The sequence below is a fragment of the Colossoma macropomum genome, unplaced genomic scaffold (genome assembly GCF_904425465.1).
Source record: "Colossoma macropomum unplaced genomic scaffold, Colossoma_macropomum, whole genome shotgun sequence".
NCBI classification, from domain to species: Eukaryota; Metazoa; Chordata; class Actinopteri; order Characiformes; family Serrasalmidae; genus Colossoma; species Colossoma macropomum.
Window position 1 is genome coordinate 2,770,529 of NW_023494794.1, and position 10,713 is coordinate 2,781,241.

Below are 10,713 nucleotides of genomic sequence, written 5' to 3' on the forward strand. Positions count from 1 at the left end.
AGAAGTGTGTTTCCTGAAGAGGATATGTTAACTTTTACACTTTTGAACTTATTTTTGTCAGTTGATCAGCACAAACTGTTGCATATGACTGTACATAAGTCATGAAATAATGGGTTTCTACACCTAAAGAGTGCACTATATGTCTAATCAAAAGGTACTGCAGATTAGGTTTAGCACTAGCCACTTAACCACTGATCTAACTGGCATTTTCTATACATACTTGGTACAATAGTTCAACGTGGCATTCTGAACCTGCCACACTTCTCAAAAGTATATTTATTCCCTGTTCTCAGCATACCAGCCTTCATGTGTTCCCTTTGGTCTGTTCAAAGATCTCCTGATCCCAGACCTAGTCTCAGACTTCTCCTCTGCTACACTATGGAACTCACCCTACAATCAATAAAATAGATAAGTGTTGGTTATTTATTATGGTAATCTCAGGCAAACATTTATGTACACTACTTATGTATACTGTTATTATGATATGGATTCAGACTGTAAAGCCTTGATTCTTCTAAGCAGGTGGACAGGCCTGAGCAGAACGTTTGAAAGAGAAGCTGTGCATACTATCTCATATTAAAGAACCTACTGAGTTCTGTGCAGTTCTGTCTGTTTTATCTACTCCTCTTTTGCGCTGCTTCAACTTCTTCAGCTTCTTCATGGCATAGTAATACTCCACACACTGGGAAACAGATTTGGTCTGCAACTGTAGAAAAGATCTATTACTCTAGTCATAAAGTGCATGTAACACAAGCTCTAATGCCTTTTGATTGTCTTACCGTGTGGTGAATTAGCTGAAAGTCCTTATCATGCTTGAGCAGTGCTTTCCGAAACAGTTTCCTCTCCTGAGCGCTCCACTGGTCTGACCCTGCCATTTATTATTTTATTATTCGACAAAATACTATCTTACCTTATGTTTAAATAATATCAGTATGGACTTATTAGTCCCAAAGCCACATAAAGTATACCTGTATAGTGGTAGTCACTTAGTGGATGGGAGGAGGTCTGATAATCTCCCCTCACTAAGAGCAAATCCAGAGCAGCCTGGTAAAAAGCACTTTATATTGTCAGATGTGGCTGGGCAACATGACAAATTTAGTCTTGTGGTAATGGATAAAAACATTTCTCATATCTACAGCTGTATCAAGCCTACTAGAATGTCTCCTTGGACTTCATGCAGACAGTGAAGGGCAAGTTCAGTGTTGGTGCCCCCTCCTGGTAGCACACTGGAACAGCACATGTTCAGAAACGCCGTGACTGTGGCATATAAAATACAGACATGCTGTTTTAGTTCTCTCAATGAGACACTCAAATAGTACATCAAAGTGTTTATGGGCCATTTCTCTGATCCTATTTAAAATAGTTACCAAAAAGGCTGAAGGCTAAAACACTATAACTTATGCAATAAAGGAACAGTTTGGTGAATTTTACTCCAAATGAGGTCGAACAGCCAGGACGGTTTGTGTCTTTATTGTTGTGCAGGAGTTATAAAGCTAATGCAGTAAAATGCAATGGAAGCTCATACTCCACCAATTAGCACTGTGCAAACTGCTTGCCTAGGTTATGATACCCATATGGCTTTCTTGTGTGGTTTCTGACACTTCTGACACTGTATGACACACTGTTATGTATAAAAAGGGACAAACGTTTATCACATAGCGAACAACAATAGTAGTCGTCACCCTTAAGTCTGAGTTCTGAAATTTTTCAACTTTTATAGCTTACAGTGAGGAGTGGTAATGGCCAGATTCTACGGTATTAAACCTAGTTTTTTTTTTTGTTTTGTTTTTTTTTTTGCGAAAATGCCACATTGGAATACACTTTAAAAATGCCCAATGAATACACCTCCTAAAAATAAACAGCACTTTCGCTGAAACCTTTTGTTCACTAGTGACATAGCACACAGGAATCCATACAAGCTTTCCAACAAAGCAGACCCTACAAAGCAAATCGTCAAACCTGTCAAAACAACCACTATTGCATCAGAAATACTAATCTACTTCTTCCATTATGTGATCTAGACTATTTAAATTGTTCATTGTCCAGTTGCTTTTACATTAGATATGTTCATATTTAGAAACATAGCTTGCCATGAATGACTGACATTAGCAGGGTAGCTAGCTGAGTATCAGTCATTACATTACCTTATATTCGAGTTGCATTAGTTAACGTTAAATTATAGTGTACATTTAAAACTAAGCCAACTGAGTGAACTGTTTAGCAATAAACACAGAGACTACATATCCAAACAAACTGATCCAAGGTTTGAACAAAATTAGAAAGTGAAATACCACTTTTAGTATCGATTGTATAGATTCTTGGCTGCCTTCACATTATAAACACATGGTATACTGGCATTCTTTGCCATGGAGGCAGGGTGGGCAGAGACTATTAGGTGAACTGGTTGTAGGTTGAACCTGAGGTGCATTTAACAGACACAGCAAAGTAAAGCAACTATACATGATTTCCCTAAAATAGTTACCTTGGGTTTTGAGGTCTGAGCCAGAACACTGTTCGGTTTCAACTTTCACTCCTAGAACAGGGTTTGGGTGCACTCCAGCCCATTTCCACCCCTGATGACTGTACGTCATACAGTGTCAGAAACCACATAAGCACATCTATTTAAGGTTTCATAATTTGATGCTGTTTGAGGCAAGAGTGTGATTTAGACAGGGGTTTGAATGATGCTAATTGGTGGTATATAAGCTTCCATTACTTGTTAGCTACATTAGTGTCACAGCACCAGTACAAAACTAAAGAAACAAACATTGTTCTACTCTATGACTGCAGAATAATTTTCTACACATCAAAAAGAAGAGTAACTGTATGCTGGTCAAATGGTGGGAAAGAAGAATGGTGTTACAAATAACAACAGCTTAATGACCTCATTTTAAACCATTCTATCTATGTTCATGGAAACTCTTTCATGCTTTGGCCTTTTACTTAATTTAATGTGTATGTTTCCTCTTTTTGTGAGCATTACACTGATCATCACTACTATTATCATGAGTATTACAACTACTGGTATTCAATATTAACTAATAACATTAAGGTATTACTACTGTGAATAATCTTGTGGGTACATCTTGGACTTTGCGTGCATTGTTCTTGTGATCAATTTGCTCGCTTAAAATAAAAATTGATCACAAAAAAAGGAAGCAAACTTCAGACACCAAACATGTCTTGGCTAATTGACTATATTCCATAAATTAGTACACCCCCCCACTGAACTGTTCCTTTAATTGCAAATCTTCAAAGGACCATCAAGAAGGAATGCTTGAGCACATCTAGTAAGTAAGCTCATTTTGTAATGTGTGGGAGACACTAACCCCTCTGTTGTGTCTCTGGGTTACTGGAGATGTCACCCCATGGGGCCCAGACCAGCTGAGCAGGATGTTCATCATACAGCATCAGCAGCCTGTTGCGCAGTGGAGGGATTTCAGCCTGGAAACAGGAGCCTATGTTGATCCTTCTACACAGACAAAACAAATGGGAGAATAGGTGAATGGGTATAATTATCATAGAATAGAAAATCAGAAACTGTATTTCATAGATGTCCACTGATTCTACGATGAAACTGTAATGAATAGGAAACAAAATACCTAATATCTCAACAGAACTGAACAGGGTGGAGTTGACTTACGGTTCTACACTGACAACTGTATTGTCTATCATGAAAGACATCATGTCTTGCTTATCTAGAAAGAAAAAGAGAGCAGCAAATAAAATGATAGTACCACTAACAGTAGAGATCATACATCATATATTCTAGATAGATAAAAGGGGGGTAGCAATAGCAGAAAAGAAAGAACAGTGCAAATCACATAGATATTGCCAATGTTGTGTTGGTCCATTGTTATTAAGTGTTCACACAATGTGAATAGCAGTTGGCATTTTAAATATTTGATAAAATTAACAAAACAAAAAAGTAGTTACAAGATTTTCTTATTGAGATGATACAGTAGGAGGAGATTAGTAGCGTACAACACTTCTTGGCATAAATCAAGGTAGGTCTTAATAGTGATGTGCTAATAATTTCTGGGTTGATGCAGAATATCTGAAATTTTTATATAATTTATAAAATTTATATACAAAATCTACATTTGTTACAAAGAAATACAGCATACGTTGATTAAAAATATCACGAAATTAATAAAATGCATTTTATCACAGTAGCCCACCATCGCCTAAACATTCTGCTGCACCAGATAATGTAAGTTCCAGATACCTGCAATAAATATCATTAAATACTGGTTTGAAATATATACTATATATTATATACTAAACATCTGTCCAATGCCAATCAATGTTTAAGGCTGAAGCCAATATGACTCCGATATCATTGCGCATCTCTAGTTGTTAATGAGCTTTTTAAATGTGCAAGCAATTATTATTAATATCTAATATATGAAGGTGCAGTACTATAATGTTCTTATAATATCTAGCAGATAATCAATGCCTGCTGATACCAAAGACTCCAATTTTACTATGTGAATGATTTGGAAATCAGCTGGACTAAACTAGAAATTGCAAAATGCAATGTGTACTTTTGCTCTCAAAAGGTAAACAGAAGGCATCTGAGGTCAATTCTGTATAATGAACTAGCTAATTTGGCAGATGTTTTGAGGGTGTCAGTGAAGTTGTCAGCAGATTAAAATTACATCATGTTACATTACATTACTATGTATAATATTTCTTCAATGGTATAAAATGCCACAAGGTTACCTCTGCAATTCTTTTTTAATAGTCCTGTGCAACATTCCACAACACTGGAATAATATTACATAACCTGATGATTAATCCTTACTTGAAAGACAGTGTGCTGCTGTGATCATTTGTTTTTCTTTATTAGATTTGCATGTTGTATGTTTTATTATTCACCCAGGGAGGTGCTGCAGCTGCTAGGGAAGGGTGGGCATGGCTGGTACTGTGGCAGAGTGCAGAAGTAGAGCCCAGTGCCTGGTCTCAGGGGGCTCAGCATTGGAGGGGGAGTGTATGGAGGAGGCTGGAAGTCAGACTTCAGGTCTGCAAGGTAAGTGGGTGAACGCAGCTGGCTGGGGTAACCTGCTGCAGCCCGGCATCCCTGCCCACCGGATTCAGACGGCCTGGGGATAATCAAAGTGCTCAGGAGATCAGCACGACGAGACTTTCTGGACAAGCCTTTGACCTTCTGGTGCTTCTCTGTCTGCATGGAGACCTACAAGATTAACAGACAAGTCAATGAAGAAATGCAGACACTTACAACATCTCTTTATTACTATTTTTATATTTTTTAACCATTTGGAAAACTCAGCTGCACCTTATATTGTGTAAATATAATGAATGGATTACCAACAATAATTGAAAATTACTTGGAATAAAATCTGGTAAATTAGCTGGTGTTCAGTATATTTTTTATTTTCCAGACATACAAGATTTTCTTACGACAGTGACACTAAGCAAGCTGACATTCACCTACCGTTGACATTAGCACATAGTACTTACTATATTTTATTATCCGCAATATATGATATGATATACAAAAGTGAAAGTATTTACAGGTTGTGTTAATGGTTCGTTGAAAGGGGCTTCCTTGCCCGAGGACAGGGACAGAAACTGGAATGACGAGTGGTGACACCTGGAAGCTCTGGGATCCCTTGTTGTGTCTGGCAGCTACGTCCCTAATTTCTCTCTTCTGCAGGTCAAAACCAGAGTGAACATCTATAAGTATTTCTATTGCAGTTAAACTAAAACAGTCTGTGTTCTGATGGTGTTTCTCAACAGCAGCACCCTTCAAAAGTTCTAAACTGTGACCAACTAAATATTATCTAATTACACTTTACCCTAAAACACATTTCCTGACCTGGCACAAGAGTCTCTTCCACGCTGTGTCAAAGCAGCCACACTTAAACAAAACTACACTGAATTATCCACTCTCTTTATGGCGGGAATTTGTGCGTACACTAGCATTCAAACATTTGGAATCAGTGTTTTCAGTGTAAAACTAATTTCACTGCAGATACATGTATAAAATGATTCTAATATGCTGGTCATGTGCAACTCCACAAGTTTTTAAATCAAAAAGGAAACCAAGAAGCTGTAGCAAGATAAGAATGACAAATGATGCTTTAGATGATTCTGCAAAGAATAGTCAATAAAATTAATATCCTAAATGCTTTGTATTTCAAAGTGGTGATACCAATACTGACGCATAAACATTTATAAAATGTGCAAATTGGGACTAGAGCAACCTGAATTAGTATTAAAGAGAAATAAATCTTTCTGTAGGGTTACAAATGCAGTAAATTGAACAAAATGCATGCATTTCAGCACAGCAGCCCAATGTCACCTAATCATTCAGAGTACAATAAATATCATCAAATACTGGTTTGAAATATCAGTTGAATCTGAACATCTCTCCAATGCATATCATTTTTTAGAAGAAATTACCTGCTAATATCATTGTGCATCCCTAATAACTGTGGTATATCGTTTAACATTAATTACCTTCTTGTGTGCCCAAATACCTGAAATATTGAACAAAATATTTAAAGGTGCCGTTTGGAATGCAAAATAATGTTACAAGCAATTGTGAACTTCTGAACTGTAGCATCAAACAAAAGCAAATTGTCCATGCAAAACAATGGCTGAGAATAACCTACAGCATGACATGCGATACCTTGATCATGTGAGAGGGGGCGCTCTCTGTACTGAAGGATGCCATTGCCACCTGACTGGGAGAGAAAAGGTACGCAGAGCTGGGCCTGCCTCGTCTCTGTGTACTGGTTCTGGGAACAGGTAGAGGAGGGGCAGGAGTATCAGGAGTCTTCTGCTTCACTCTTCTCTTTCTGCCTTTGGATAAAGGTGGATCAGGAAGACCAGTTGCCCTTTGGTGAGAACTTGATGCCACTAATCCAAACTCACTATGTGATTTAGAAAATCGCTGTGTTCCACTAATGAATGAGACTTGCTGCTTGTTGTGAGGTTTCAGCCGTTGAAGGCCATGCTTCAGTAAAATAGGTCGATTCTTCTTGGGGCAAGCAGGGGAGTTCTTCAAGGAATGTTCCACTCCAGCTTCTCTACTAGCTGCCTCCTGGCAAGGTTGCGAAGACAGCACTCCCTTTATAAAAGGGAAATCCAGATCATCTTCCCAACCTTGGACATTGCTTTCTGGTGCCATTGGATCTACCACAACATTTCCAGACCACGGGTGAAGACTTGGAGCCCATTGGTTGGAGGGCAAAGCATCATGAGATGCTGGAAAGTCCACTGCTGCTAAGCTCCACGTTTCTGAAATCACAGGTAGTTTTACATCTGATATACTAACTTCTTCTGGATAGTGATTCAAGCCAAGATTCCCTACCACTGAAGCAAACCCAGTGTAGCTGCTGTAACTGGCTCCACAGCAAGCATACTGTGACAGCTGAGAGACTGAAGCAGGTATAGGTGGAGAGAGGGAGAGAGAATGGCCCTCTGTCTCTGCAGGAATCTCCCAAGGGGTTGAAGAAGGTTTGGTGGGGTGCTGGGAGGCTCCAGGCTGGCTGGCACAATGGTGCTTCCTGGCCACCTTCTGGCAGCAGTGAGCCTTCCTCTTCTGGTGGGTCAGCAAATGACTCATGCTACAGAGAAAGTGTGATAAGCAACACTTTAAAGGAATAGTTTGACGAAAATTCAGATCTACCAAATTTTCTACTTATCCCAGATGTACTCTGGGCATGATTGTAGTCCAAATTTTGCTTCTGTAGTTTAAAACTGGAATTACAGGGCTAACATTGCTAGCAAGCACTAGAACTAGAATAATCACCCAGACATTCTTTTAAAAGGACCATATAATAAATAACACAAAAAGTTGTAGTAGTTGTAGTACGATGTAGTATGTAAACATATTACATATATCCACCTATTCAGCCTACAGCAGTTTAGCCCTGCCCATTTATGCTAAGATTGTAAGGAGTGTATCAGCCTGGACTGCTTTTTGAATGGGGCACAATACAGGGTGGACAATCAGAACAGAAGTCTATATAAAGGGGAATTTGATTTGAATTTGATTTGAATTCAAATTGAAAATTTCTTTTGTCTGCTTTTGGTACATAAAACCACACCAACATTATGAGTGGTCTTCAGGGGAAAAAAATTACAAATAAGAGAAATCAACGTCATGGGCTCTTTAAACAGCCACAAAAGAACAAATTTAACCACCCATTTTCCATGCATGTACAAAAAATGAGGCTTTCTAAAATCCATGATGTAATTTCCCAAATTTATGTCCATTTCATCATTTCAAAGTAAGAGTAGCCTGGAGTGCATGCTCCCTATCTCATGGCTGACCAAGGGGCGACCTGTCTTAACCAGGATCTAGCTAAAACTCAAGACATTTACATTTCGGAATGATCACCCGTTTTTGCTGCAGCTCTCAAACAGGTCGTCCTCTTCATCTTTGTATCTTCCAAATCATGTTATTTTGTGTGGTTTTAGATTTTGTTGTTGAAGAAACCATCCACTGAAACGTGGTTGGTTTGCACTTTGTATTAAAAGTGAATGCTAACATTAGGATAGGCATTTGGTGCTATGATAATGAGTTTCACTTACAGGTGATCCTGGCGTTTAAATCCTCGTTGGCAGATATCACACACATGGGGTCTGTCCGATTGGTGGGTGAGAAGGTGTCTGTTGAGGGCGTTTGTGGTCCTGAATACTTTACCACACTCCAAACACTCATACTTTGTGGCTTTGGTTCTCCGCACAACCTCTGGAGGAATGAGCTCTGGCCCAAGCAGAGATTCTGGTTCACTCAAAACGGGACTGTTATAGGCTTTTAGTGAAGAAGCCAGTGGTCTCTCTGATGTGTTACAGATAAAAGATGAATCAGATTTTACCACTTTAAGCTTGCAAATCGTATCTAACCTGTTTAAATACGGAACATTTTTGTGAAAATTAAAAAATGAGATGCTTACCAGTGTCTCCACTCATTCCAGAATCAGAGTCTACCCAAAGCTGATCCTCCAAAGAGGGTAGAGGTGAGGTTAAGGGACTGATAAAGACTACATTATCTAGGAGGTTTTCAGTGAGCAGAGGCAAATTCTCATCAGAAGGATTCACAACTTCTGTAACTTGATCTGTAGACTGAAGTTCAGCCATGCTGCTGGGCACAAATACAGTTCATTTAACTTTTTGGACTCATTTAGACAAATACAAAATGATTTAAAACTACAAAAAACATGGAAAACTGGCTACCCAAGTGAAGTTAGCTTCTGGGTCTCCAAATTCTTATTAAAATTTCTCCTTCCACCTTAAATGCCGCAGTACGTACGTTCCGGCGCCTGTAACTGCTGTTCCATTTAAGGTGGAACGGAAAATTCGAGTCGCTGGCGATTGAGCGTAAACTGGCTTAGGCTAGTTAGTTAACATAGATTTAGTTAAAATATATGTTGGAATTGGTTAAACTAAGTTTTAATTCATGCCAACGTTTGAAATTGTGCTGAAGTTAAAAATCTTGTTTATGTGCTCACTCTGGTCTCATCTGAAAACTTTGCATTTTGGTAATATGTTCGCAGAATATAAGTTGCTCAACAGTTTCTGTCTTCTGTAAAATGATGAAGTTATGAAAAACATTAATTACGTTACATCAGCAAAAGTGTCTAGCTAGCCAAGTTAGCTTCTTGTTCTCGAGTTTATTACTCATATTTTCCGTTCCACCTTAAATGGTGCAGCAGTTGCATTCTGGCGACGGTTGCTGCTGCACCGTTAAAGGTGGAACGGAAAATTCGAATAATATGGTTGCGGTTGCCTGGCATTTCAAAATCGCGCGTAAAAACAAAAACAGGTATATTTATCAGAGCTAAATATAAAACTAAAGGCCTTCTATCTGACAGCTCTGTGATGTGCAGAATGAACTGCACTGTATCTTACCTACTTCTGCTGACAGCGCAGGGAGGCAGTTAAGGTAGTGTTTTAAGATAAGTCAGCACGTGGAAACAAAATTCGAAAAAGACGATAAAATCTGAAAACCTGAAATCTGTTACAACCAGTACAAGCTTGACCTCGTACTTTTAAGCGAAGGCTATAAAAAATACAAGCTAAAAAGTGACAAATTACTGACAGTTAACTAACGTTCGCAGCGCGTAACGTCAAATTACAGATTTTGTGGCACGTGACCTTATTCAGAAACGAGGGAAGGCCTTAAAGGGGAATTCCACCAAGTTTTCGAAATGTCGGCATAATTTGGTCACTGAGATGCAAACAAAGTTTCTTTACAGTGGTGGTGATAGAAGCCAGGGGTCACAATGTCACTCTTTACAATGTGAGCATAATTGGGCAGCTAAATGGTAGGCTTCACTGCTGTAGGCTGAATAGGTGGAAATATGTAAATATGTCTGTTTTCGTGACATCACAAAAACAATGAATTCAGAACTGCAGTTTAGTTTCCATAAACGGACTGTATGGAGTGGGGAGTGATATATTTTGAAGTTTGAACAGTGTTTGTATACTGCTATTTCAAAAAGGTGAAGAAATTTCATTTTTCCACAATATGGGACCTTTAAAATGTCCAAAAGCATGTGCTGTAGCCTATTACTGCGAAGTTAACTCAAAAAGTATTTGGCCCGGATAAAGGCCGAGTCTGCTAAACGGATCCAAATATTGGCTAGCCTTGTCTGTGCCATCACACTATGCTAGGGTTTGATTACACACACACACATAAAACTAATCTTTCTGCTTTTTGGAGAATGTTAGTGA